This window comes from Rattus norvegicus, chromosome 1 (assembly GCF_036323735.1).
Source record: "Rattus norvegicus strain BN/NHsdMcwi chromosome 1, GRCr8, whole genome shotgun sequence".
Classification (NCBI taxonomy): Eukaryota; Metazoa; Chordata; class Mammalia; order Rodentia; family Muridae; genus Rattus; species Rattus norvegicus.
In genome coordinates, this window is record NC_086019.1 from 101,142,514 (window position 1) to 101,169,575 (window position 27,062).

Sequence of the window (27,062 nt, forward strand, 5' to 3'; positions counted from 1 at the left end):
CCCTTTGAAAGCATGCCAATCACCTGCAGATTCCTATCAGTGTCTCTGAAGCCAGGCAGGTGAGCTCTGTGGCTCTCTGCTCCGGTGTATTCTGGACAGCCTTGCTTCTCACCCCTATCTGTGCTACTGCATTTTGAAGATGTAGCAAAGAGGCAGACTTTCAGGAACTTAGGATAAAGGTGCCAAGTGCAGCTCCATCCAGTCTGTTGGGTTGGCAGGTGGAGCAGGACTCATAGAAGTACCTACTATGTGCTAAAAGATCCTAAATTCATTCTGACTTTTCTTTTTGGTTCAACACACATTTTAATAGGCTCAGCCAAGAGTAGCGTGAGGGTTCTGGAGAGATGGCTCAGTGATGAAGAGCACTAGCTGTTCTTGCAATTCCCAGCACCTACATCAAGCAGCTCTCTACTTCCTCTAAGTCCAGATCCAAGGAATCCAAAGCCCTCTTCTGGCCCCTATGAGTACCCACCATTAAGCACGTATATACAAATAAAAAGAATAACAAATAATTGATATAAAATAATAAGACAAGATAGATTGGACAGGTGAGTTGTGATCCTGTGAGGATTTGGGCCCCAAGTATAAAATATATTTAAAAAGTCAACAGCAAGCAAACTCGTCTTGACTTTTGAAGAGAGTAAACTGGAGAACTATGATGACCCAGAGACACATACAGGGATACATGGGGCAGAGCCTTAGTAAAGTTACAATTAGGTTAGAGAAATATAGGTGCCTTCAAGACTAGGTTGGAAATCTGAATAGACAGGAAACCAAAAACAACATGAAAGGACTTTCAGGCTAGTAGACATTTGTTTTCAGGGCAGGAAAAATATAAACAAGGATAGCATGTCAATTCTAGCTTGAATACATAGAAAATGACATTCTCTTAGATGTGGTAGAAGAGCGAAGTGGAAGCTGGGGGGTGTCTGTGGTGTGAAAGTACAGAGACAACCTTGACACTACAGAGATGCTATTTTAAGATGCTCTGCAAATATTTAGATAAAAATGAAGTGGCAAAGGTTAGGTGAGCTAACTGGGTCACTGTGTCATATTCTTGACATAACCTGAAAGGTGAAAGGACTCATTTTGTCTCAGTGATGTCCGTGGTGGGTTGGCTTCATTGTTAACAGGCTTGCAGTGAGTCTGGGAATTATGGCTGAAGGATATGGCTGAAAACAGAGCAGCCAGAATGCCAAAAGCACCAAGAGAGGTCCAGAACGAGATTCCCTTCATAGGCTCAGCCTTGGTGACATACTTCCTCCACCAGAACCCACCATCTACTGCCTTTCAATAACAGCATCAGATGATGGATCCCCCAAAGACTGAACTCACTGTTGCAGGGACCTTCAAAGCATGGGCCTCTTAAGGATCACCTTATATTCAAGTCATAACAGAATTCATGGTGAGAAAGCTCCTAAAAACATCTGTGTGGGCAGTGGTATGGGAAGAGGCATCAAAGGCTACCTGGGAAATCTCAGGGAGAGGAAGTCATCCTATCAAAAATTTGCAGAAATTGTAAGAAAGACAAAAATGTCTTCAGTAAATGTGGCCAACACGATGGGCTTTTGGTAACATCTAAAGTGTAATTACCATAGTTATATAGGGCAGGGACCAGTGTTTTTAGAGAGGAAGGGAAATGTGGATACCCTTTTACATAAGTATAAAGAGCTTAAGTGAACAAAAAAACCCAACCCCAAGAATCTATTCCAAAACACAACACCACCTTCATGCTGTATAAAATCAAATCATGTGTTTTTAAAAAAGGAATTTAGTTTTATCATGCGTGTTTGTCTCTGTGTGGCTAAGTGTATGTGAGTACCGGTGTCCTTGGAGGTCAGAGGCATCAGATTCCCAGATTCTGGAGTTACAAGTGGTTGTAAACTTCCCACCCTGGGAACTGGGAACTGAAATCAGTTGATTCCAATGTAAGGGGAGCAAGTTATCCTAACAGCTGAGCAATCTTTCTCATCCAAAAGTATAGCTCCCTTTCCCCATCTCTCCCCATTCTATTTCTATTTTCCTTCTTTGTTTGTTTGTTTCTTCCTTCCTTCCTTCCTTAAATACTCTCCCTCTCTTTGGTCTCACTATATAACCCAGGAGATTATACATAGATTGTCTTACATAGGACAAATACTCAGTATACATCTATATCTATATCTATATCTATATCTATATCATCTATATCTATATCTATCTATAACTCTAAATATTTATATATAGATATAGCCATATCCAATATATATCATATATGTCCATGTCATATATATATGTGTGTGTATGTGTGAGAGAGAGAGAGAGAGAGAAAGAGAGAGAGAGAGAGAGAGAGAGAGAGAGAGAGAGAGAGAGAGAGAGAGAGAGAATAAAAACTTGAAGCTCTCATCCCAAACTCTACCTCCATAGCCAGGAAGCCCAAGTTTTCAAAAACCTGGAAGCAGCAGCTTTGGCCTGAAGGAGACCTGCAGTGCCCCTTCACATCAACTCAGGATCCCTCCAGGGTTGCAGTCCCAGTGGGAGCACAACGGGAAGCCTTTAGCTCCGGGATACTCCGCTCCGAGATACTCTTTGCCATTTATTTATTTGTTTCTGTTGAGGATTTCGTTGGCTAGTCTAGAACATGCTAGGTAACCCAAACTGGCCTCAGGCTCAAACTTTTCCTGCCTCAGGGGAACTGTACCCGTGCATTAGAATGTGGTACAGTAGTCAGGACAATGTCCACAAGTCCTGACAACATGTGACCATCTGACTTCTTCCCCCCATGCCTTGAAGGCCCTCTTTCCTCTCCTGTCAGTCTAGCCTTTGGAAGCTCAGAATTTATCCCTCTCTCTCCTATGAGATCACATCACTCTCCAGTACATCCATATTACATGTCAATCAGTACTTTCAGTGTGACTCATTTTCTATACCAAGAGTCTCACCAAAACTGTGCTTTGGTAAACATAAATGTAAAAGGCAAAATGAAACAAACAGCAAGAACCAAACTAGCTAAAAAGACTTTAACTGAATCTTCTGTTAAGGAAACCGAATATTTGACTCTCACCTTTTTTTATGAGAAGTGGTCTCTTCTCTGTGGTTCTCAGCTGTGGTCCCTGAGCAGCAAAGTCAATGGCCATTCTATGTAGCAGGCCATGTTCAAGATCAGCAGGGTATACCAGAACGTCCCTCTCCAATAGTCAAAAAGGCCACTTTCTTCCTCATGTGACTTTTCTAAGCCTGGCTCGTCTTCACTGGTGTTGACATTCTAGCAGAGGGCTTCTTTTGATTTACTCTTATTTTGGAAATTTCATTTATTTCAATATTTGTGTGTGTGTGGGGGGGTGCACATATGGAGGCCCATGAGAACAATTTCAAGGGTTGATTTTCTCCTTTCACCATGTGGTTCCCACAGATTGGACTCAGGTTGTCAGGCTTGGCAGCAAATGCCATCTCAACAGCCCACCAGAAATCTGCTGAATGTCAAGGAAATAGTCTCCAGGGTGCCAACCAGCTCACGTGTTGCTTGAATTGTGCTGTAGACAGAGAGTGGACTTGGGTCCATACCCTAAAATTCTCTTTGTCTAGCCCAGCAAGAGATCAAGTGTGCAAGGCCATGCTATTCATCTCTAACTTTTAGTCAACTTATTTTTTTTAAAAGATCGCATTAGCTAAAGATGTATTTGTATCTACATGACATATGTACACAAATGCTCTTCACTTGTGAGCTGAAAGGGGAGATGTATTTAGAAGTAGAGTCAGAGTTGAGGAGTTGGGTTCATTTCTATAATTATGCGCTAATTTTAACACAGCATTTCCTGGTAGCCAGAGTGGAGCAGAAGCCGCTCCATGAACAGCTGTTTTTCCCTGCAGAAGAGAAAGGCATGCTAATAACCATACCAGCCCCAGGGGAAAGTCAATCATTTATTTTTTGCAGTGCTGCGGACAAAACCCCAGACTTGACATGTGCTAGACAAGTGCTCTACCCCTGAGCTACACTCCAGCTAAAAGGTAATTTTAAAAGACATTTTGACATACATATATATTTGTTTATATAAACTGGGAACATTGGATATGTATCAGAGATACCTAGAATTTCAATAGTGATAACATTACAGATTTCAGGATGCTTTTTGTTTGGTTTGTTTTGCTTTGCTTTGCTTTTTTATTTATTTATTTATTTTATTTAATGAGTTATCCTGGCCATACCTCAGTAGCTCTGATTTCTAGGTAGGAAAATATAACTGGGTCTTCACTTTGGGCTCGTAAAGCAAATGCTATCTGTTCAAAGGGGAATGAACAGCAACAAAAGAGGGAAAGGGGGATATGAGAAGCATAGAGGAGGGGAGGGAGGAGGGGATGGGGACAAGGAGGGGGAGGGAGGTGCAGGAAAGGGAGGGGAAGAGGAAAAGTGGAAAGGGGAGAGTGAATGGGAGGGGAGAAGGGAGGAAAATAGGTAGGAGACTGAAGTATTGAGAGGGGGAAGGGAGGAGGGGGATGGAGAGGGGAAGGGCAGGGGGAGAAATGATAGAGAAGAAGAAGGGAGAAGAGAGGGGGAGGGGAAGAAGAGGGGGGAGAAGAGGCAGATTGCACATAAAATTATTACTAAATTTTGAAAGACAAACTTTTTTTGCCCAAGATAGTTTATGGGTTACGGCTGAACACAGACATGGAGGCAGCAGGTCCTTCACAAATCTAAATTCTTAGAGCTTAGCCTGCTGTACATAGAAAGATACTCAGGCCCTGCCAAGAAGAAGGAGGAGGAAGAGGGGAGGAGGAAGAAAGGAAGGAGGAAGGAAAGAAAGGAAGAAAGGAAAGAAGAGAGAAGGCTGGGGAACATAGGGGACATTTAATTAGGATCTAAGCTCCAAGTCCCTAAGAGTGACCAGAAACAGATCTTGTAGCCACCATCCTGTCTACTCATCCTGGGACAGGATAGAAAGAGAGGAAACTTTATGGGTACAGGAAGAGGGATCAGACTCTCAAACAGAAGTCCAATTAAGCCTTTTCCCAGTTAAGAGTTATAGCATACTTAACATCTGCTATAAAGGCTATAGACCGAGTTAACAGTTCTTTCATACAGAGATATTTTCTGGTAATGTTACCATTAACCAGGTTTCAGGCCTAAAGTTATATGACTTTGGGCAGGGTCTCATCTCTTTCCCTTCAACTCTGTTTACACTAAATCTATATACTATCAGCTGTTGTCTCTGCCCGTACCTTTTAGGACCACAAGGTGATCAATCTTCTTTACATACGTGACCTACCCTTTGAATACAACAACTTTGAACCCCACTACAGTGGGATATAGGATTGTAGTAAAAATGTAAAGGCAGCATAGAATGAGAATCATCTTAGATAAGAAATGTCTGAGTTCTCAAATGTGCCTTTTTTTTCTGAGAGCCCCTCTTCCCCTTAATCCTGCTTAAGCATCTGTTAAAATACCTTTATTAAACCTTAATTCTGACTTATACCCGCCAATTCTGAAATCCTTTTCGGCACTGATGCCACTGTCCTCAGTTTGGCTTGGGTAGAGGTCCTTGGAAATCTGGGGAACCCCTTAAGCTATTTCCATAGCTTGACAGTATCTGCCCCAGATACTGACAACCACAAAAGGAGAACACTGGTTAAAACAAAATTTTGTCTATCAAAACCCAAGGTGGCTTTTTTTCCAAGATCTTGTAAGTGAAGTACATGGTGTGAGAGGTGCTGAAGTCCATGGAGTATAGGGTTCTGACATCATTTCACATGGTAATCATACCTAGAAAGACTGAAAGATGGACAGCTTCCTAAAACTGGCAAATACCATCTTCCCTACCCTGTTCAGGCTCTGGTCAGTTCAATAAACATGGAAAATGTTAGCAGCATGAGAGAAAATACTAAAACACACAGAGAGAACACACATCACCAGAGAAGAGAGGCAATCAAGATAATCATGTTTTAAAAGTAGAGAAGACATGACTCCTGGAGCATTATAACTGGGAAATTGAAGGACTTCTCTTAGTAAACCAAACACCAATGATGAGATGGAATGGGAATATGGCAGTCCAAGCTAGCACAATCATCTAGAATAAAAGCCAAAAGGACAAAAAGGGGTCAGGATGTAGTTCAATGGCAGGACACTTTCCTGGGTCATAGTAAAGAGCCAGAGACTCTTGAGTAGCCAAAGCAAAACAGTTTACCCTATGATTTTAGAAAGTCCAGTGTCACCTTAGATAGTCAGCCATGAAGATGGAGACCAGAGAATGAGCTTAAGCCCAAGGCACACGTTGCCTCTCTTCTTTTTTCTTCATATTATCTAGATCTTATATTCCCCTCTGTTGTACTTTTTCAACAAAGCCATGGCTCCTGCTGAAGATTACCAGGTATAAGATCTTGCAGGTAAGCTTGGCTATTAATAATTTTCTACTCTAAACTTCTAGCTCCAGACAGCATAGCTCTGTAGAGTTTGGGTGTAGAGGGTCTGGGGTTTTCAATCATTTTCATCTGAACCTACACTGGCTTCCAGATACCTTTGACCATTTACTGCCAGATTATTTCTAACACAAGCATGCACAAAGCCTTGGGTTTGGTTCCTAACACACAGACACACACACACACACACACACACACACACACACACACACACACACACACACAGAGAGAGAGAGAGAGAGAGAGAGAGAGAGAGAGAGAGAGAGAGAGAACTCAGAAGATTCAGAAGAGCCAAGGACCTATGTTTTAGATTCAAAGGACCCACCAAGAACTCACTACTGTTATCTAGCTGAATCGAAGGGGCCCCAAACTGCTTTCTAAATATTTAGTATATACCTACAGACATATTCCTGACGCTCCTGTCAGCTTTAACCACAGAAGCTTCTCTTGCAGTGAATGATATAGTAAATGTAGGCTCAAAGCTGTTCTAGGTGCTGAAATTAAGAGATTAAGTGTTCAGCACTAAACTTATTTTACTTTATTTTATGTATATGGTTGCTTTTTTAATTTTATTTTTCTTGGATATTTTATGTGTTTACATTTCAAATGTTAACCCCCTTTCCCGCTCTCCCATTCCCCTCCCCCTCCCCCTGCTTCTATGAAGATGCTCCTGCTCCTACCTACTCACTCCAAACCCAACGGTCTGGCATTCCCTACACTGGGGAAATGAGCCTTCACAGGACCAAGGGCTTTTCCTCCTATTGTGGCTGGACAATGCCATCCTCTGCTCCATATGCAGCTGGAGTCATGGTTCCCTCCATGTGTACTCATTGGTTGGCGGTTTAGTCCCTGGGAGCTCTGATAGAGTCTGGTTGGTTGATATTGTTGTTCTTCCTATGGGGTTGCAAACCCCTTAAGCTCCTTCAGTCTTTTCTCTTAAAGCAAATGACACTGTCAATAGGAGAAAACTGTAACCAACAGATTGGGAAAAGGTTTTTACAAATCCTACATCCAATAGAGGGCTAATATCTACAAAGAGCTTAAGAAGTTAGACTCCAGAGAATCAAATAATCCTATTAAAAAACGGGCTACAGAGCTAAACAAAGAATTCTCAACTGATGAATATTGAATGGCTGAGAAATACCTAAAGAAATGTTCAACATCCTTAGTCATCAGGGAAATGCAAATCAAAACAACCCTGAGATTCTACCTCACACCAAGGTAGAATGGCTAAGATCAAAAACTCTGGTGACAACACTAAACTTTTAGCACCAGATCTAAAGCTCAGGGAACATCAAAGAAGAGGGGGTGGAGAGAGTGTAAGCACCCAGAGACAGAACAGAGGGCTGAGAATTTCCATTTTCTTGGCATGTCATTGTCATTACAAACTTTTTTTGGGGGTGGGTAATTCTTTTTAAAATTAATTATTTATTTACATTCCAATCATTGTACCCCCTCAGTCACCCCTTCCACAGTTCCTTATCCCATTCCCTTCACCTTTTGAGAGGGTGCTTCTCCCCCACAAGACTTCCTCCTTCCCTGGGGCCTCAAGTCATTCAAGGATTAGGAGCATCACCACTGAGGCCAGACCAGCCAGACCTCTGCTATGTATGTGTCTGGGGGGCTCCTCCTCCTGGTTGGAGGCTCAGTCTTTGGGAGTTCCCTGAGGTCTGGAGAAATACTTTTTTTTGACTTTTTTTAATTTATTGAATACTTTTTAGTTTATTTACATTTAAAATGTTATCTCCCTTTCAGGTTTCCCATCTATAACTCCTCTATGCCATCCCCCTGCCCCTTCTTCTATGAGGGTGGCTCCCACCTATCCACTCACCCCTTCCTACCTCCCTGTCCTGACATTCTCCTACACTCGGGGGTCAGGCCTTGGTAGGACCAAGGGCTTCTCCTCCCATTGTGCCCAACAAGGCTACCCTCTCTACATATGCAGCTGGAGCCATGGGTCAGACCATGTGTACTCTTGGGATGGTAGTTTAGTCCCTGGGAGCTCTAGTTGCTTGGTATTGTTGTTCTTATGGGGTTGTAAACCCCTTCAGCTCCTTCAATCCTTTCTCTAACTCCTCCAATGGGGACCCCATTCTCAGTTCAATGGTTGGCTGCCATAGTCCACCTCTGTATTTGTCAGGCTCTGGCAGAGCCTCTCAGGAAACAGCTATATCAGGCTCCTGTCAACATGTACCTCTTAGCATCCACAATAGTGACTGGGTTTAGTGACTATGTATATGGGCTGTATCACCAGGAGGGGCAGTCTCTGAATGGTCATTCCTTCAGTCTCTGCTCCAAACTTTGTCTTCGCATCTCCCCCTATTAATATTTTTGTTCCCCCTTCTAGGAAGGATTGAAGTATCTACACTTTGGTCATCATTCTTCTTGAGCTTCATGTGGTCTGTGGATTGTATCTTGGGTAATCAGAGCATTTGGGCTTATATCCACTTATCAGTGAGTGCATACCATGTGTGCTTTTCTGTGATTGGGTTACCTCACTCAAGATGATATTTTCTAGTTCTATCCATTTGCCTATGAATTTCATGAAGTCATTGCTTTTTAAAACTGAGCAGTACTCCATTGTGTAAATGTAACACATTTTCTGTATCCATTCCTCTGTTGAATGGCATCTGGGTTCTTTGCAGCTTCTGGCTACTATAGATAAGGCTGCTATGTGGAGTATGTGTTCTTGTTATATGTTAGAGCATCTTTTGGATATATGCCCAGTAGTGGTATAACTGGGTCTTCAGGTAGACCTATGTCCAATTTTTCTGGGGAACCTCCAGACTGATGTTCAGAGTTGCAATTCCACCAACAGTGAAGGAATGTTCTGCTTTCTCCACATCCTCACCAGCATTTGTTGTCAACTTTTTGGCAAATATCCACTTATCAGTGAGTACATACTATGCATGTCCTTTTGAGTCTGGGTTACCTTACTCAGGATGATATTCTCAAGTTCCATCCACTTTCCTTGTTTTTAATAGCTGAGTATTATTCCAATGTGTAAATGAACTACATTTTCTGTATCTATTCTTCAGATGAGGAACAGCTAAGTGGTTTCCAGCTTCTGGCTATTACAAATAAGGCTGTTATGAACAGAGTGGAGCACAAGTTCTTGTGATATGGTGGAACATCTTTTGGGTATATTCCCAGGAGTGGTATATCTGGGTCTTCAGGTAGAACTATTTCCATTTTTTGAGGAGCCAAAAACCCAACCAGATTAATATCCAAAGTGGTTGTATCCGTTTGCAATACTACCAGCAATGGAGAAGTGTTCTTTCTCCACATCCTTGCCAGCATCTGCTGTCACCTGAGATTTTTTTTATCTTAACTATTCTGATTGGTGTAATGTGGAATCTCAGGGTTGTTTTGATTTGCATTTCCCTGATGACTAAAGATGTTGAACATTTCTTTAAGTGTTTATTGGCCATTCGAGATTCCTCAGTTGAGAATTCTCTGTTTAGTTCTGTACCCCATTTTTAACTGGGTTATTTGATTTTCAAGAGTCTAACTTCTTGAGTTCTTTGTTTGTTTTGGATATTAACCCTCTATTGAATGTAGGGTTAGTGAAGATCTTTTCCCAATATGTAGGTTGCCATTTTGTCTTATTGACAGTGTCCTTTGCCTTACAGAAGCTTTGAAGTTTCATGAGGACCCATTTGTTAATTGTTGATCTTAGAACCTGAGCCATTGGTTATCTTTTCAGAAAAATTTCCCCTGTGCCAATATGTTCTAGGTTATCTCCCACTTTCTCTCTTATTAAATTCTGTGTATTAGGGATATGAGAGGTTCCCAGGACCCAGTAGCTGAAATGCCCATCCAATAGGGAGATGAAAACTGAAGAGACTACCCCCAGTAGATAGACATGGCCCCCAGGTGAGGGAGAGGCCACCCACACATCTCAAAAATTTGACCCATAATTGTTCCTGTCTAAAGGAAGTACAGGGACAAAATTGGAGCAGAGACCAAAAGAAAGGCCATCCTAGACTGCCCGGACTTGGGGTCCATCCCGTGCACAGGCACCAAACTCTGGCACTATTGCTGATACCATGTTGTGTTAGCAGACAGGAGCCTGACATGACTGTCCACTGAGAGGTTCTACTAGAACCTGACTGAGAGAGATTCAGATACTTACCATGCCAACCATTGGAATGAGCTCAGAGTCCTCTCTCTCAGACTTCGGGGAAAGACTGAAGGAGCTGAAGGGGACTAACCAGACCCCTCAGAGCTCTCAGAGACTAAGCTACCAACCAAAGAGCATACATGGGCTGGTCCATGGCTACTGCTTTGTCTGGCCTCAGTAGGAGGAGATGTGCTTGGTGCTATGGAGGCTTGGTGCACCAGAGAAGGGAAATGTTAGAAGGGTAAGGTGAGAGTAAATAGGTGGGTGGTGAAGCACCCTCTTAGAAGCTAAGGGGAGGAGGAGAGGAGGTTCACAGGGTGGGGACCAGGAAAGGGGGACAACATTTGAAATGTAATATAAATAAAATCATTAGTAAAAAAGAGAAGAGACTTATTATTTCTCATGGCCTTGTAGGTTTTAGTTAATGGCTCTCTTGTTCCATGCTCTGGGCCTGAGGCAAACATCACAGTAGCATGAGGACCTAGAGAGTGAAGCTATTCATCTTAGCATAGTTAGAAAACAAAGAAAACATTCAAGGATTTCTTCCTCCTACCTTTGCTTTATTCAGGACCCTACTTCTTGGATAGTGCTACTCCATTTGTTGTTCCACACAGAAGCTGTCTAGAGACACTAGGAATGGGCTTCACTGATCCATGACATCTCTCAAGCCAATCAGGCTGGTCAAGACTAAGCATGGGGTAATCTTGGATCTTATAATACTTAAAGATAAGCTGCATTGAAATAGCATGTACTAATAAGGTACAGTGTATGATAATGAAGTGTTTTGCATAGAAAACTTTAGAGTAGGAGCATGAGGGCTGAAGAGATGGCTTGGTGAGTAAGAGCGCTTGCCGTGAATGCATGAGAAACAGAGTTCAAATCCTCAGCATTCATGGAAAAAGATTGGTATGACTACATGCATGCCTGTGGGGTGCCCAGTGGATGGTGAGGGAGGCTTCCATACTACCATAACACTAAGAGTGCCCATAGCCATTGGCATACCTCATGACACAAAATATAGGTTCCTAGGAAACTCATGGAACCTCAGAATGGAACTAGAACGGGGCAGTGGCTGCTTTCCCCACCTTGACAGAAGTCCTCTTGGGTGTCAGCAGCCTGGCATCTCCCCATAATGCCAGTGAAATGGTTGGCTAGTACAGAGCTTGTATTGATTTCCCATTGGTCCAGTGGCTATACAAAATAATGTTTGTTGTTCAGTGCACAATACAGTAGATCTGCACCTCGATGGTGGTCTTCTGAGTCTGTTTCCCGGGTTCATGACTGTACCTCCCTCATCTCCTCAACTCAATTCCATTACTAGGTGCAGGGGCAGGACAAGATAGGAGGATAGCAGGAGCTTGATGCTACCCTTTTAGTTCCAGATTCACTAACAGACACTAAGAGAATACAGTAAATAATGATGGAACAGGACACCTTACATCCTTCTTTGGCCACAGCATGTTTGTACACAAATACATATACCCACATACACAGGTACATATACCACACACACACACACACACACACACACACACACACACACACACACACAAATGACAACATGAATAAGCTCGTCTAGAAAGTGAAGGTAAAGAGCTATGTTGGTTGTCCTAACCTTTCTTAGAGAGATGTTAACAAGTTCATCCCACAGAAAGACCAAAAAAAAAAAAATTCCCACCCTAGTCCAGCTCAGTGAAACAGTGAGTTTATTTGGGCTTACACTGGAGCAGTTGAATCACTGAAGAAAGTCTTCCAGCAGCTGTCAATTGCTTATATAATCTCAGGACATGGAGGTGGGCAGGGCCTATTTGAACCCCTCTTTCTTTGATGGAATATAAGTGGGCCCTCTCAGCAATTACAGTTTTGCTGAGTTCAAGTGGGCTATGACCACATCACGCCCAGAGGACAGCTTTCCACGAGCTGGAACAAGCAATCAAGTATAATTACAATGTTTAAGAGAGGAAAAGGGTTGAGGATTTAGCTCAGAGGGAGAGCACTTGAGTCCTGGGTTCCATCCTCAGCATTAGGGGAAAGAGGCAAAATTATGAAAAAGTACCCTCCAAACTGAGATGGTAAGAAGAGGGAAAGAAGGGAGGAATGAAAGGAAAGAAGAAAAGAAGGAAGGAAAAATACACGAAAGTATTTTTTGATGGGTTCCAGTAGAGGGAAAAACAAAAACAAAAAACAACCAGAAGTCAGGGAACTAAAGTTCCTGGCCATAGCAGATATCAAGAAAGACAGCAGGGACGAGTGGCTGCTTCACACTGAAACAGAATCATAGAGCGCTGTGGAAGGGAGACAACAACACACAGGAAAGTGTAACAAAAGACCAGAAAAGTAAGCAGATGGGGGAATTATCATTACAACATCTTACTGATATTTTAATAATTTATTGGTGTGTGTGTGTGTGTGTGTGTGTGTGTGTGTGTGTGCGTGTGTGTGTGCATGTGCGCAGTTTGTGACAGGGGTGTGTATGTGCCAGGGCACACCTGCAGAGGTCAGAGGACGACTGTGTGGAGTGAGTTCATGCTCTTATTCACCCTTTGACATCCTGTGCTGTCAAAGGTACATTTCTGTTGCTGTGATTAAATACCCTGACAAAAAGCATCTTGAGAGAGAAATGTTTTATTTCTGCTCTGAATTCCAGGTTACAGTCCATTATTGCAGGGAAGCCAAGACAGCAATTTAAAGCAGACAGTTGCGTCATAGCTACTATCAAGAGCAGACAGAGATGTAGGAATCATTGGCTTGTGCTCAGCTCAGTTTCTCAACTCTCACATAGTTCAAGATTGCCAGGGAATGGTGCTGCATACAGTGGACAAAATCTTCCCATATCAATTAACTTAAGACAAACACATGCCCATAGGGCAATGTGATCTTTAAAATTGCTTAAGACTCTATTTCCAAGTAACTATAGTCTGATGTTTAGTTAACAGTTAACTTGACACTATAAACTATTAAAATCATACTTGTCTCTGGAAATTCAACCCCCGCAGCAAGCCTTACGTAACAAGTACCTTAACCCTGCTGAGCCATCTTGCTGGCACTCTCAGTCTTTTAAACAAACCAATTTATTCCATTTTAATTACATATGTATGTGTGTACATATATGTGACATGAGTGCATCTGCTTGAAGAGGCCAGAAGAATGTATCTGATCCCCAGTAGTGGACTTACAGACAGTTCTGAGCTGCTACATATGAGAACCTAAATGGGATGTTGTGTAAAAATAGTACATGATTTTAACTGCTATGCCATCTTTTTCTAGCCTCCTATTACAGTTTCTAATTGTCTTTTAAATAAATATCCTGGCTGTGAATAGCTCAGCTGATAGAGTGTTTGCTTAGCACATAAGATGCCCTGGATTCCACACTCAGTACTGCGACAAATCTGTGGTAGTGTGCAGACATCCTGTGTGGTGGTTTGAAAGAGAGTAGTTCCCATAGGCTCGTATGTTTGAGTGTTTGGTTCCCCCTTGGCTGAAATGTTTGGGAAGGATCAGGAGGTATGGCCTTGTAACTCAGCAGTAACATGTTTGCTGAGATGTAATGACAGATTAGATTCAATCCTTAGTGTCAATAAAACATTTTGATCAGACACTTCTATACATGTGTGTGCTCACACACAATAGTACACATACATACTTGCACATACATGCATAAACACACATATGCCAATGTATGCATGCAGACATGCACATACACCACATTTACAGATGTCAACATGTGAAACTATTGTTCATTAGTATAGACACAAGTCTATAATGCTACATACGTATATATCTTTGAGAATGGGCAAATATGGGGAAAATACACAACTAAAATCTTCAAACACTTAATGAAACAAAGTGAAAATATAGTATTAATTAATTAATTTATTTATTATTTGGGCTTCTGTATGCTTTTGGCCATGCTCAAGAAATGTGTGTATGAGTGTGTGTGTGTGTGTTATGTATGCATATGTGTATGTACACACATGTAGATGCTAGAGAAGGCTATCAAATGTCTTTCTCTGTGGCTCTCCACCCATTTATTCCTTTGAGACAAGTCTCTCACTGACCCTTTAGCTTGCTGATTTGGCTAAGCATGGCTGACCAAGCTCCTAGGACCTTAGTCTTTGCTTTCCCAATATTGAGGTTACAGGTATTCACAGTCATGTTCAGCTTCTAAGTGGGTTCTGGGAATTTGAACTCAGATCCTGATACTTGTATACCAATGCACTCAGCCACCAAGACATATCTCTTCCCCAGTTCTGAGTTTCTTGCCTGAAACTAAATATCCATAACAATTCCACTTCCATATATTTACCCTGGAGAAACTCTCAGATCTGCCTTACTTGTACAGTCATGTTGATAGAAGCTTTATTGGTGATAACCAAAGGAAGACAGACCTGGAGTCTACCAATTAGAAGAAAAGATTCAGGATAGGCTACTGAGAGACGTAATGTCATAAATGATCATAAAAAATAATACAAGCTGCACGGGGGAACAAAGAACCTTTTCTAAATCGCTACTTGTGCTATCTATGGGTTTCTTTTGTATGGGTTATAGAGCACGAAAACTAATCTTCTACAGAAATCTCTGAACAGATCTTTGCTAATGGGATAGGATGGGAAAGCGAGGGAAGCATTCAGGGCCACTGTAGCTTCTATGATTCACAGGAACATGAATTTGCCAAGTCTTATGGAGAATTAGGGTTCGTTCATTTAATTTTCTATAAATTCACTTCACATGGAGAAAGTGAGAAAAAAAAGTACTCTAAGAGAAGACTGAACCTGGAATTGATGCTGCATGCTGGGATGTAGCGATGAAGTATACCAGTGTCTGCAGCTCACTTTGAAACCTGGCCAAAAATAAGATGGATTGGTGGCTGGCTGGAGACACAGATGAATGGGCAGACGTGAGATAAAGCAAGTGCAACAGAATGTTAATTGCAGAATCTAAGTGCTAAGAAAACGGGTGTTGCAGGTACAGTTCTCTAACTTTTATGCAGATTTGAAAAGGGTCATAAGATTTTCAAAACAATATAATCATCGAGGGAACTAAAAATAGCATACGGAGAGGAGGAAACGGGTAGGTGAACTAAATCTTTATTTTTTATGTGAGGGTCAGTACACGTCTTCTCAAGTGGAGTGCTTATGCAGGATCCTGTCACACAGGGCAAGGAAAAGAGAGGACAAAGGGGTTCAAAAAGATGCTGGTCTCCCAGATATAAGAGGGACACATTGTGCTCACAGCCTTTCACAACAACCACCTTTACCTTTATTTTATTTTTTAAACCAGATAATGCATTGCTTTGATATAAAAAAAATAACAAACCAAGAACACAAAGAAAATATCTTGGTCCCCAGACACATTTCTCATCGTGGACCATTGGAGATCTCTGCCCAAAGCTTTCCCTGCCCACTCTCTGGAGCTGGATTGATTGATGACGTTGAGAAATGTCACTGCAGGGAGGAATTCAGATCAGAATCACTTTTATCTCATGTCAAGAGTTTGAGCTTTCTGACTGTATGGGATCTGCCAAGTCGAGTGCACAGCCGAAAGTGCTCAGATGAATTTGGAAATGCACCACTCCTGGGGAAGGAAGACAGGAACCCACAAATAGCCAAGTATACATTAGGTTTTAATCGATTTGCAGAGTCCTTCCCTTACTTCCAAAATGAGGCCTCTGTGCAGCACAGTGATTTGGGAGTTAGTGCTTCTCTCAATGGAAATAGATTTGCTCATCAAGCAACATTGCCCTGAGTCCTTGGAGGAGATAGATTTTATCTGAATCGTCTGTGTGTACACTTGAGAGGCATCTATGCTGAACACATTGCTTTTTACCACAGGTTCTGGGGCACTAAGCTGGACAGTCATTAGCTATGGAGTTTCCTATGTTTGTTGCTTCGGATTGAGGGTGCTACCTCCCACAGAGCTGGAAGTGAATCACCATAAAAATGACCATTTATTCATCCACCCGTCCAACTGTATGTTTAGCTAACAATTATTGATTAAATTATTAATAAAGACCTCATTGTGTGCAAGTTCAGAAAACCGTTAAAGGCAGACAAAAATCTCTGTCCTTGCATACTTCGCTTTCAATATAATTTTGGGTTCAAATGCTATGAGAAAGGTTTCAGGATGCCTATGTTGAAGACAGACTGGGGGAGGGGCTTTAAAAACAAAAACAAAACAAAACAAAACAAAAATCAAAACAAAACAGAAAATCCTATATTGTCTATGTCCTTGCCAAGAGTAATGCTGTGCTCCACAGGGTTGATAGTTGCCAGGCTGCCACTCTGAGGAGCTTGGTTCCTCTTGTCAGAGCATTGAGCAGGCATACAGTGACATCCACTGTTAGTCAGCAGCTGACAGCTAACAAGACACTGAAGGAAAAAAGGTCTATTACCAGGGCCCTCACTAATGTCCTACTTGTGAGTCTCTTTTCTGATCAGATCACTGGCCTCCTTCCAATCCCTCTGCAACTTCCTTTACCCATAAAAAGAAAATGTCTTCTATCTCAGAACAAGACTGCTCTGCACCTACGGTACCACCCTTTCTGCCTGGAATTCAGGCTCAGTTGCAAATGACCTGTGCTCCCAGAGCAGAAAGCCACTATAGTGTTTTCTGCTTTCTTGTGTTGTTTCTCCATGTCACATACTGAGCCCTGCCTCTATTTCCCTGTCTCTACTGATCCATCTCCTCAATTCTTAGTTACATATGAGGACAGATACTAACTTCCTGGATCTCTGCCTTGGACTCGGAGAGCAGGCCTTGCTGAAATCCCTGATTTCTTAGGTCCATCATTTTCCTTTTGAAAGATTTCTGGTGCGGGGCTGAAACCTGGTGACTTAATACAACTCAGACAGGAAAGAATTCAGGACAAGAAATCAAAGGGCTGGAACCTAGAGGCAGGAGCTGATGTAGATGCCATAGAGAGGTGCTGCTTACTGGCTTTCTCAGGGTTTGCTCAGGAGCACCAACCCAGGAATGTCTCCACCCACAATGTGTTGGGCCCTCCCGAGTCAAACACTAATTAGGAAAATAGCCTGCAGCCTAATCTTATGAAGAAATTTTCCCAACTGAGTTTCCCTCCTCTCAGATAACTCTAGTTTGTATCAAGTTGACATAAAAACTAGCTGGCACAAACTTCCTAATGGGTTAGGCTTCAATAATCATTCACTGCAGGAGGCACCATCTCTCTCTCTCTCTCTCCAGAAAAGTTTGCACACGCCATGGCTCTGTATGCTATGAATGCTGTTTGTTTGATAGTGCCAAGCCTTTCCACAGCAACTTGTTGTCATCCTAAGAGCAAAGAAGTAAATTACAGTTACCTGACAGTCATTGCTGGTTCTTCCACATTGCCACTTGAGCTGAATGTCATCTCGAGCATCGGCTCTTGGTTTAGAACAAGGCAGGATTCGAGTTGGGAGCCGTCAGTTGAAAAAAAATCCTCCTCTCATCTGTTACTGAGTGAGTAACGGAGAGTGGAGAGGGAGGATCGGGAGAAGTCTGGCAGGGGCAAAGTTCTAAAGTCAGAGGTGAACTTGGATGCTTTGCTTGATGAGTTTCTGCCTTCTTCCCTTGAGATAAGGGTCTCTCACTGAACCCCTATAGAGTCTCACTATATTGACAGAACTGGCTGAAGAGCAAAGGCCCAAGGATTCTCCTGTCCCCACTCACTACAGTCATAGCGTTACAGATATATGTATGCGTTATACCCATCTGTTGAGGACTGAATTCAGTTCCTCAAGCCTGCCCAACAAGCACTCTTATCCACTGAGCCATCCCCCACTCCCAGCCCTTCTCCTAGTGTTTCTTAATACTGAATTATTAATCAATCTAATATTGACACTCTGTGGGGGTTGTTAACATCTAAATTAGAGTCAGCTAGATCTGTCTTCCTGAAGCTAATTTTGTTGTTTAGAGTATAGAAGTAAATGCACGAGCTCTAATCTACGAGTGATATCCCTACAGGTAATATTGCTGGGAGTCTATTTTGTGTAAGTATGGGCAGAGCAGGGCTACTCTGAGGAAAGGGTTTTTTTGTTTTTTTATTCCAGAATTGATGTCTTGGTCCACTGGGGACCCTAAGGGCAGGGAGAGTCTGAAGATACACTGAAGCATTTTGGTGCTTCACTTCCACCACTGTTTAGTCCTTTAGGGTTTCACTGAGGGAAATACTTATCATTGGTAGCCAGAAATCCTTGTAGGGAAATCACAGGTGACTGATGAGTTGCCCACAGCCCAAACAATTAAAAACAAACAAAAATAAGAGATGGTGAATATCTCTAGTGTCTGCATTCCTGTGCTTAAGGTTTCAATTTGCACTTCATATCCCAGAGGCTTCATACAGTCCTGTGCTGCAAGGGTAGAGAGGTAGCTTCTAAAAGCACTGGGTGGATTTGCTGTGATCAACTAATGATGTCTGCGCAAATGTAGAACGTAAAAAGGGGAGTACAAGGGAATTCAAATACATTATTAGCAGCAATGGCCCTGCGTGCACTAGGAAAAGAAAATCACCTCTCCTTGTCAGTTCTAGATTTTTCCCTGAAATAAATTATTTTTCTGTGTTGAAGGACATGTGACTTCTGCTGAGGTTCAACAGTTAAAGAGAATTTTAGAGTTGCTGGTAGCTTTCTTGTCACTACTATGGGAGAAGCTCCCTGAAAGATGAGAATAGCCCAATGGAGTCAGTGGAAAGATCCAGAGACTGACTTCTGATGGTACCTGTCCCAGGCTTGAGCCAGCTGTTACTTTAGTCCAAAAAAAAAAAAAAAGCTACCTTTGAACATCAGTTATAAAAGCCAATTTTCCCCTTGCTTATTTAAGCCAATGTGAGTTTGGACAGTATTACTTACAGTCCAAAGTGACCTAGTAGGTTTCTCTGAAGAGCCTAGTGGGGAATACCTTCTAGATCAATTCCTTTGACCTTGAGTGTTCTTATCTGTTGGAAAATAATAAACTTATCTGTATTTGTTTAATAGGATTGCTGTAAAAACAAGCTGAGATAATACATATTAAAGTTTTTTCTTTTACAAAATGTGTGTGGAATTTTTAAAAAATTAGATTTTAGAGGTGCCTGTGTTAATAAATGCACAGAGTGGGAAGAGAAGTATTGTGTTGTATGTGCATTCTGTATGTGTGGTATGTGTTTGTTTGTCATGTGTGTATGTGTAAGGGATGTGTGTAGTGTAGCATGTGCAGTTTCTATACTGTTTATATGTGTTATGCATGTGGTTTATGCAGTGTGTGTGTCTATGCTGTGTTATTTGTGTGTGGTGTGGGATATAATTTGTGTATGTGTGTGGGAGTGTGGTACATGTGGTGGGTGTCTTTGCTGTGTAGTGTGTGGGATATTTGAGCATGTTAAGTGTGTCATATGTGGGGTACATGTACTGTGTGCGATGTTTCTGGTGTGTGTATGTGTTGGATTTGTGTGTAGCACATTCGAAGAGAACGCAGTAGGTGATTTGCATGTAGCTAAGGAGGGATGGCCCTACTTTCTGATGGGTTTTGTTTTTTAATTTTGGAAGGTAACTCACAAGACATCTCATTGTTGTAACCTCACAGGAAGAGAATAGACCTCTCTTGTGGACTGCATCTGATTTTCCAAAAGCTATGTCTATGTGCCTGGACACTTGCCTTTGTACATGCTGTTTTTCGATCATTCTTTTCTTAGCGTTATGAACTTTCGACTGAGCTCAGTGATCTCCTCCTGCTGCTGGCAGCACCCCCACCATTACTTAGCACTGAGGTAAGCTTCCCCTGGAGCAGACCCTTCCACTAATTTTCAGCTTCATGTAAGCTTGGTGGGAACCCACCTGTTCTAAGAGGGCCTCTGCGGCTACCGCTTTGTTACTTGTTTTTGAGTGTTAATGCCCTGACAATTGTCCCGCTGCTCCAATACTTGGTTTCCATGTTGTGCTTTCTATGGCTTTGGCAACTCACAACTGACAGAAAGAAGCATCTCTTTCTAGCACTTAAAGTCTCCCCTGACTCAAAAGTGAAGTCTACAGATTCCAAACACAAAAGAAGCATTTAATCACCCAGGAACAGAGATGGTAGTCATAAAATGTTCTGGGTTTTTAAAAATATACTTTTTATATTCTATATTCTTTGATCCATAGTCAGATGCTTTATCCATTGTACCACTGGTTTGAGCTCCATATGTTCTGTATCTGTTTCACTGTAGCTTTATTCTGACAAGGACTCGGAATATTAATTAGAACAATCGAATGCCTACCCTTTCTCTCTTCCCTCCCTGCTCTTCCTTCCTCCTTTTCTCCTTTCCTCTCATTTCCTGCCTTGTACATAGAGTCTTCCAATCTGGTACATGCAATGCTGGACCTTCCCTTCCATCCCATACATACTTATTAAGCACAGCTCCAGAAACAGAGAGAATTCTCCATGATTCTCCTCCCAGAGGAACATTGTATGCTCCTTTCTTGGAATAAATTATTTCATTCTTACAATTTCTCTTGGATTGAATTGTGAAGAATTTAATAATTCCAGGGAAAGTATCAGGGAAATGACCTGACTCTCACTATTTCTAGCAAATGTTGGCTGTAATTATTGCTGCTATTGTTGTATATGGAGCTTCTGGCATATATTGGATCCAAGTAAATAAATAAATGACAGAATAAACTTATTGATGGTGGGGTGGGGAGCACCCAGAAGTCCAAGGGGCTTTTGAGAAAACTGGAACCTTCTATCTGGTCCCTTCTCAGTTAAGTGATTGTTCTTATTGAAAGTCTTTTTATCTTCTGGGGACCTACATCTCCTCAGCCCCACTGTGTAAAAAAGCACAGAAACCTAGGAATATGGTTATATGACAGGTTTCTTCCTACTGAAATCTCTCTTTCAGAAGGGAAGAGGGAACTCATGAGCCTCAGGGGTAACAAAAGTCATACATTTGGGCAAATAGAAATTCTGAAGATTTTCTGAGTATCCTCCCAGCAATATAAGTATAGGGGAGAGGAAGTGTCTGCCTACTATGCCGGGATTACAGCATTCATCAGCTGACGCCCATGTTTGAGTGGGCTTTGGGGTGGTACAGCTGACTTCGAGTCACCCCTGCTTTGTGTAAGTAACCCTTCACCCATATTCCTGTAGAAATCCTAATAAAAACTCATTGGCTCACTAAGTTCAATTTCAGTGTAGTCTTCAATTTGTCTAGTTGTGGGTTTCCCTTCTGTAGTCAGTAGGCATGTATGTTCCTCTTCCTAAGAAAAGTCTGCCATTCAACATGTGACTTTCACAAAAGTAGATGGAACAAACTCAAGGTGCATGTCTCAATATTTGCTGACTTTCAGCCTGTGTTCACACTCCTTTGGACATTGGCAGATGTCTTTATTGGCAAGTTGGTTGTTGCGATGGTCCCTACCATGGTGCCAAGTGAAAGCATGGTATACCTGTATGCCAAGGCTTCTCTGAGAAACAGATAATCATGGAAGCTTAAACTGTTTGAAACAATGAGCGTCAGAAAGTTCACACACTCCAGTTTCCTCATAATCCTTTTAAGAAGAACTGTTCAGATCTGTGATTGCAACTACTGTGGGTTCTGAGGCAGGGAAATTCCAAGGGCCTGCCTGGGACACTGAGTAAATACAAAGAAAGCCTTGGCAACTTACTGAGAACTTATCTTAAAAAAAAAACGTCAAGAGGGCTAGGAATAAATATAGACAGGTAGAGATCGATATACCTACAGACACACAGGCATAGATATAAATATCCAAGGGATATAGTATTTGCCTAGCATATATAAGGTTCTGGGGTTCGAAACCTTAGTATAGAAAAAGGTGAGGAGGGAGGGAAGGAAGAACAGAGAGGGGGAGGGGAGGGGAAGAGAAGATAAAGAAAGAGAAGAAAGTCGGGGAGAGAAGAAAGAGAGGAAGAGAAAGGAAGGGAGAGGGAGAGAGAAAGGGAGAGGAGGAGGAGGGAGAAAGAGGGAAAAGGAGAGAGGGAAAGAGAGAGAGAGAGAGAGAGAGAGAGAGAGATCTCACAACATACATTGCATTAAAGTCTTTGAGACCCTGGAGGGGGTGGGGGGAACAAGCTAAGAGCTTGTCATTATAAAGAGAGAACAGTGAACAGTCTTTAGCCCCTGGCTGAACTAGTGTTCCGTGGAACGCACTCTCTAAAAATCCTTATTAAATGGTCCCTTCAATATGCAAAGCATCAGCTTAGAAGCAAGTTGAATTTATGATAAGTGAGAGCATTTTGGACCATACAAGTCTTCAGTAAATGCCAGTTGGAGGCAAAAAGAACAGAACCCCCTTCTGTAATTAGTGAAGCCTTTACAACAGCTTGCACATATCTTTCTGAGAGTTGGAAAATTATAATGTTTGTGACAGGGTTGTGTGCATATCTGTTGTCAGAGTTAATAAAGCAACTGTTTAATTACTCATATTGGGCATAGCTGGAGCTGGGCTCACACATCCCTTCTTGTTCAGAGATGGCCAAATTCACTGGCATACGGGCACAGCATAGCTGGTATTATGGTTTGAGTTAAAAATGTTCTCCACTATCTCCTGTATCCAGGCAGGAGTGATAGGGACACCAACCCAACCCACAAAACGTTCCACCCCAAATTTGTCCTGTCTACAAGAAATGCAGGAATGGAACAGAGACTGAGGGAACAGCCAACCAATAACCAGCCCAATTTGAGACCCATCCCATGGGCATGCACCAATTCCTAACATTACTAACGATACTCTGTTATGCTTACAGACAGGAGTCTTGCATTGCTGTCCTCTGAGTGGATCCACCTAGCAGCTGACTCTGACAGATGTAGACACCCACAGCCAAACAGTGGATGGAGCTTAAAGACTCTTATAAAAGAATAAGAGGAAGAATCACAGCCCTGAAGGATAGGAACTCTACAGGAAGATCAACAGAATCAACTAAACTGGACCCTTAAAACTCTCAGAGACTGAACCACCAACCAAAGAACATACATGGAATGGACCTAGGCCTCCCCTCACACATGTACCAGCTTGATCTTCATGTAGGTTCCCAACAATCGGAGCAGTGGCCATCCAAAAAGCTGTTGCCTGCACATGGGATATGTTCCTCTAGGTGGGCTGCTCCAGGCTTGTCTGGCTGCAGTAGGAGAGGATGAGCCTAACCTTGCAGAGACTTGATATGCGGGGTTTGGGGGGATACCCAGGGGAGCCCCCACCCACTCAGAGAGGGTATGGGGAAAGCAATTTTGGTAGAGGGTGACTGGGAATGGGGCAGTGAGAAGGATGTAAAGAAAATAAGGGAAAAATAAAATGAAATAAATATAAAGGGGAAAATGCTCACCAAACCTCATGCATTTAAACCACATGTCCTCAAGTAGTGATGCTGTTCGAGATGGCCGAGGTGAGTCCCATGGAGCAAAAGTATTTAAAGGTGGAGCCCAACTTGGCTTATGTTCTCTCTGATTGCTGATCCTCTGAGATGTGAGCAAGCCACATTATATGGTCTTACTGTCATTGCCCATGCCTCTCCCAAACCATGATGGACTGTGTCCTTTGAATTGTGAGCCAACTTTCTTCTGTCCAGTATTTTGTTAAAGAAAATTAACACAGAGGGAGGAGGAGCTGGAGTAGAGGATGGAGGCTGCAAGATAAAAGATTTGTCCCACTCTAAAGAAGCTGGGTGCCTTAGGGTTTTACTGCTGTAAACAGACACCATGACCAAGGCAACTCTTATAAGGTCAATAGTTAATTGGGGCTGGCTCATAGGCTCAGAGGTTAGTCCATTATCATCAAGGCAGGAACATGGCAGTGTTCATGTGCATGGTACAGGAGCAGCTGAGAGTTCTCCATCTTTATCTGAAGGCTGCTAGGAGAAGACTGACTTCCAGGCAGCTAGGATGAGGGTCTTAAAGCCTACCCCCATAGTGACACAGAACTTAGGAATCTTTCCCTGAAGACTTTAATAATGCTATAGAAACTCAGACCTGATGGCCTAAAATGGGACCTCCATACAGAGAGATAAAGTATATTAGAGAAATACTTTTAACTGCTTATGAAATTAACATGATATAGGAACACCTTAGCTGCTAATCATGGAGCTTCCTGGAGTACAATCAGAAGGGCTGCTCTGCCCTTCCCTTCCCTTCCCTAGTTTTGCCCCTCATATGCAGGCCAGCAGAATGAACTTGTATCTTTTCTGCACATACTTTGACCTAGAGCAATGGGGACTGCCTCCTTACCTTCACATAGCCTAGATCTTACATCTAAAGAATTTGGGAAGACAATGCTGCCTTGGATGCTACCTCCAGCAACAGCAGACCCCTCTTTCAAGCCAGGGTTCCTCTCCTGATATTTCTTTGTAAAGATGATCAAGAGGTAACCCAGTGGCCTTTGTTGCAAATGTTTTCAGAAGTTTGTTAATGGAGAAATTTCTTTGGAGGCCTAAATTTCTATTTACCTTTGGTGACATGGTTTAAAGGGGGAAGAAAATCTCATTATCTTCCTCTCCCACAGTCTTAGCAGCAGGATGGAGATATGTCAGTTCCCAAAAGAACTGTGCTGGGTGTGTGCCAGGGTATCCACTGAGCCCTTAACAAATAAAGTCTTTAACATGCAGTAGCACTTGCCATCCCAGAGTCCTGCGATAAGAATGTTTGTGACACAGCTGAATACCGAAACACACTTTTGAAATAATTTCCTTGTCTAGAATTACACAGAACTCTGTTAAGTGGCACATTCAGGTGAATTCGATGAGATTTCTTGAAAAAGTGACTTCAGATTTGATTTCTCAGAATTGGGGCATTTTTGAGGAAAGCATCCAGAATCTGGGGGATGATGGTTAGCAGGTAGAGTTCATAGTAGGGTTCATGTTTGCAGATCAGTACCAGGGAGTGCTCCTTAGACACCAGGGGCTATGGGGAGCCCAGAAAGCTAAGATTCTTGCCTTGATACCCTGTTGATTGGTTCGATACTGACAGCAACCAAAAGTAAGTTCTGACCAGCCTCTATACTCTACCTCCTTAGATCCATGGATTGGGTCTGAAGGGACGAAGATTTTGTTACAAGTTTTTCCAGTGTAAGGAATTTTCTTCTCCTTTGGTTTTTGCATAGATCTACAAAATAACTTGAGGCACCAGCAAGTCTCATGAGGCTGCTGGGTGAGCATCTTCACATAAAGGAGCTGCTTTGTAGTTGTCACCAAAATGGCGTGCTTACCTCTTAACATGGAACCTGAAGTAGGGTATCCTACTTAGCAAACCAGTCTTCATAACTAAGGTAAGGATGTCAAACTAGTGTGATAACTAATTCTGATGGTCAGCTTGACACACCTAGGAAGAGGAGACTATATTCGAAGAAGTGCCTCCATCAAGTTGGGCTTTGGGCAATTCTGTGAGGCATTTTCTTGAGTCCTCATTGAGGTAGGAGGTAGCACCACACAATGGGCAGTACCATTAAGTACCCTTAGGCAGGTTGACCTGGAATGTATAAGGAAGGTAGCTCTACTTAAGTCTGGAAACAAGCCAGTAAGCAGTGTTTCTCCATGATTTCTGCTTCAGTTCCTGCCTCCAGATTCCTGCCTTGAGTCCTTGCTATGAATTTCTCAAGGACTGTAATCTGCAAAAGGAAATGAAGTATTTCTTCTCCAAGTTGCTTTTGATAATGGTCACATGACACAGAAATTAAACCAGGACAGGAGTCTAGACTGAGAATAGGGTATTCTTGGGATGGGCCTGACTATATTCTCTTGTTGGGAGGATTATAGAAGGATTTTGGAACCTCAGGCTACTGAGGGCTTAGCATTTAGGAGGCTGTTCTGTGGGAGCTGGGAAGACAAAGTTTCTTAAAGAAATGCAGGCATGGAAGGTTGGCTTGTGGGTTTTCATATGGAAACAAAGCCTATTAGGTCTGCATGATTATTTTCAATTAAGACTCTATGGAGTTGAAACCTCTGCTTACTGGGACAATCAATGCTAGTTAGCTGGGACTGAAAAGTCAGCTATGAATAACAAGAAACCACCATCTTACATGTAAATCTTCTGGAAATACCTTCACAGAGTCAACACATAAAAGCTATGGTTGAGAGGAGGACACAATTGTAACTTAAGCTGGCAGCATGACTTGGTAACGTGTGAGGGTTTTTTTTAGATGGTATTGACTTTGAAGGTATGACAGACTTATGGAGAGAACCTAAGGTTTGGCACTAGGCGGTATGGTTGTAAGATATGACCAGAGAAGATATTGGTGAAAATGAAGCCTAGGTTACAGTGGAGACCCCAGGGCTGAAGGAGTCATGGGCTTAGCACTGTGAGAGATCAGGGAAGGCCACTGTGAAAATGAACACTCACTTGCAATGGAGACCACAGAATATCGGAGACACAAAGATGGTGGGAGGTCCACCATCAACAATGGCAGATATGCAATATAGGTGGCCTGTGCCCACCACATGAGCTTGCTTGCTGGTGGTAAAACCAGAGAAGTAGAGCTGCCCAAGCTCTTTGCAGCCAGCAGATCATGATTTAGTTACAGGCATCAGAGAGACATTGAATTATACTGTTGCCCTTTGGTTTTGCTTAAGAGTGATCGCTTATGCTCAGGTTATTCTC

The 27,062-nt window shown here is 42.4% G+C and overlaps 2 long non-coding RNA genes across 7 annotated transcripts in view; one reads left to right on the plus strand and one right to left on the minus strand.

The window, feature by feature from the left end:
- Nucleotides 1-27,062, plus strand: part of LOC102548815 (uncharacterized) — a 56,640-nt gene that overhangs the window by 17,587 nt on the left and 11,991 nt on the right. For 2 of the 5 annotated variants that reach the window (XR_010063000.1, XR_010063001.1), the window contains exons 2-3: nucleotides 23,225-23,501; nucleotides 25,570-25,734. This is a non-coding gene — a long non-coding RNA (uncharacterized LOC102548815). Of the gene's footprint in view, nucleotides 1-3,910; nucleotides 3,985-6,275; nucleotides 6,355-20,174; nucleotides 20,250-23,224; nucleotides 23,794-25,569; nucleotides 25,735-27,062 lie in introns of those variants that run through there. The other 3 variants (XR_005499013.2, XR_005499015.2, XR_010062999.1) reach the window with 3 other exon arrangements.
- Nucleotides 15,447-27,062, minus strand: part of LOC102549042 (uncharacterized) — a 96,744-nt gene continuing 85,128 nt past the window's right edge. For both annotated transcript variants that reach the window (XR_010063002.1, XR_005499017.2), the window contains 2 exons: nucleotides 17,827-24,100; nucleotides 15,447-16,084 (listed from right to left, as the gene is read on the minus strand). This is a non-coding gene — a long non-coding RNA (uncharacterized LOC102549042). The remainder of the gene's footprint in view (nucleotides 16,085-17,826; nucleotides 24,101-27,062) is intronic.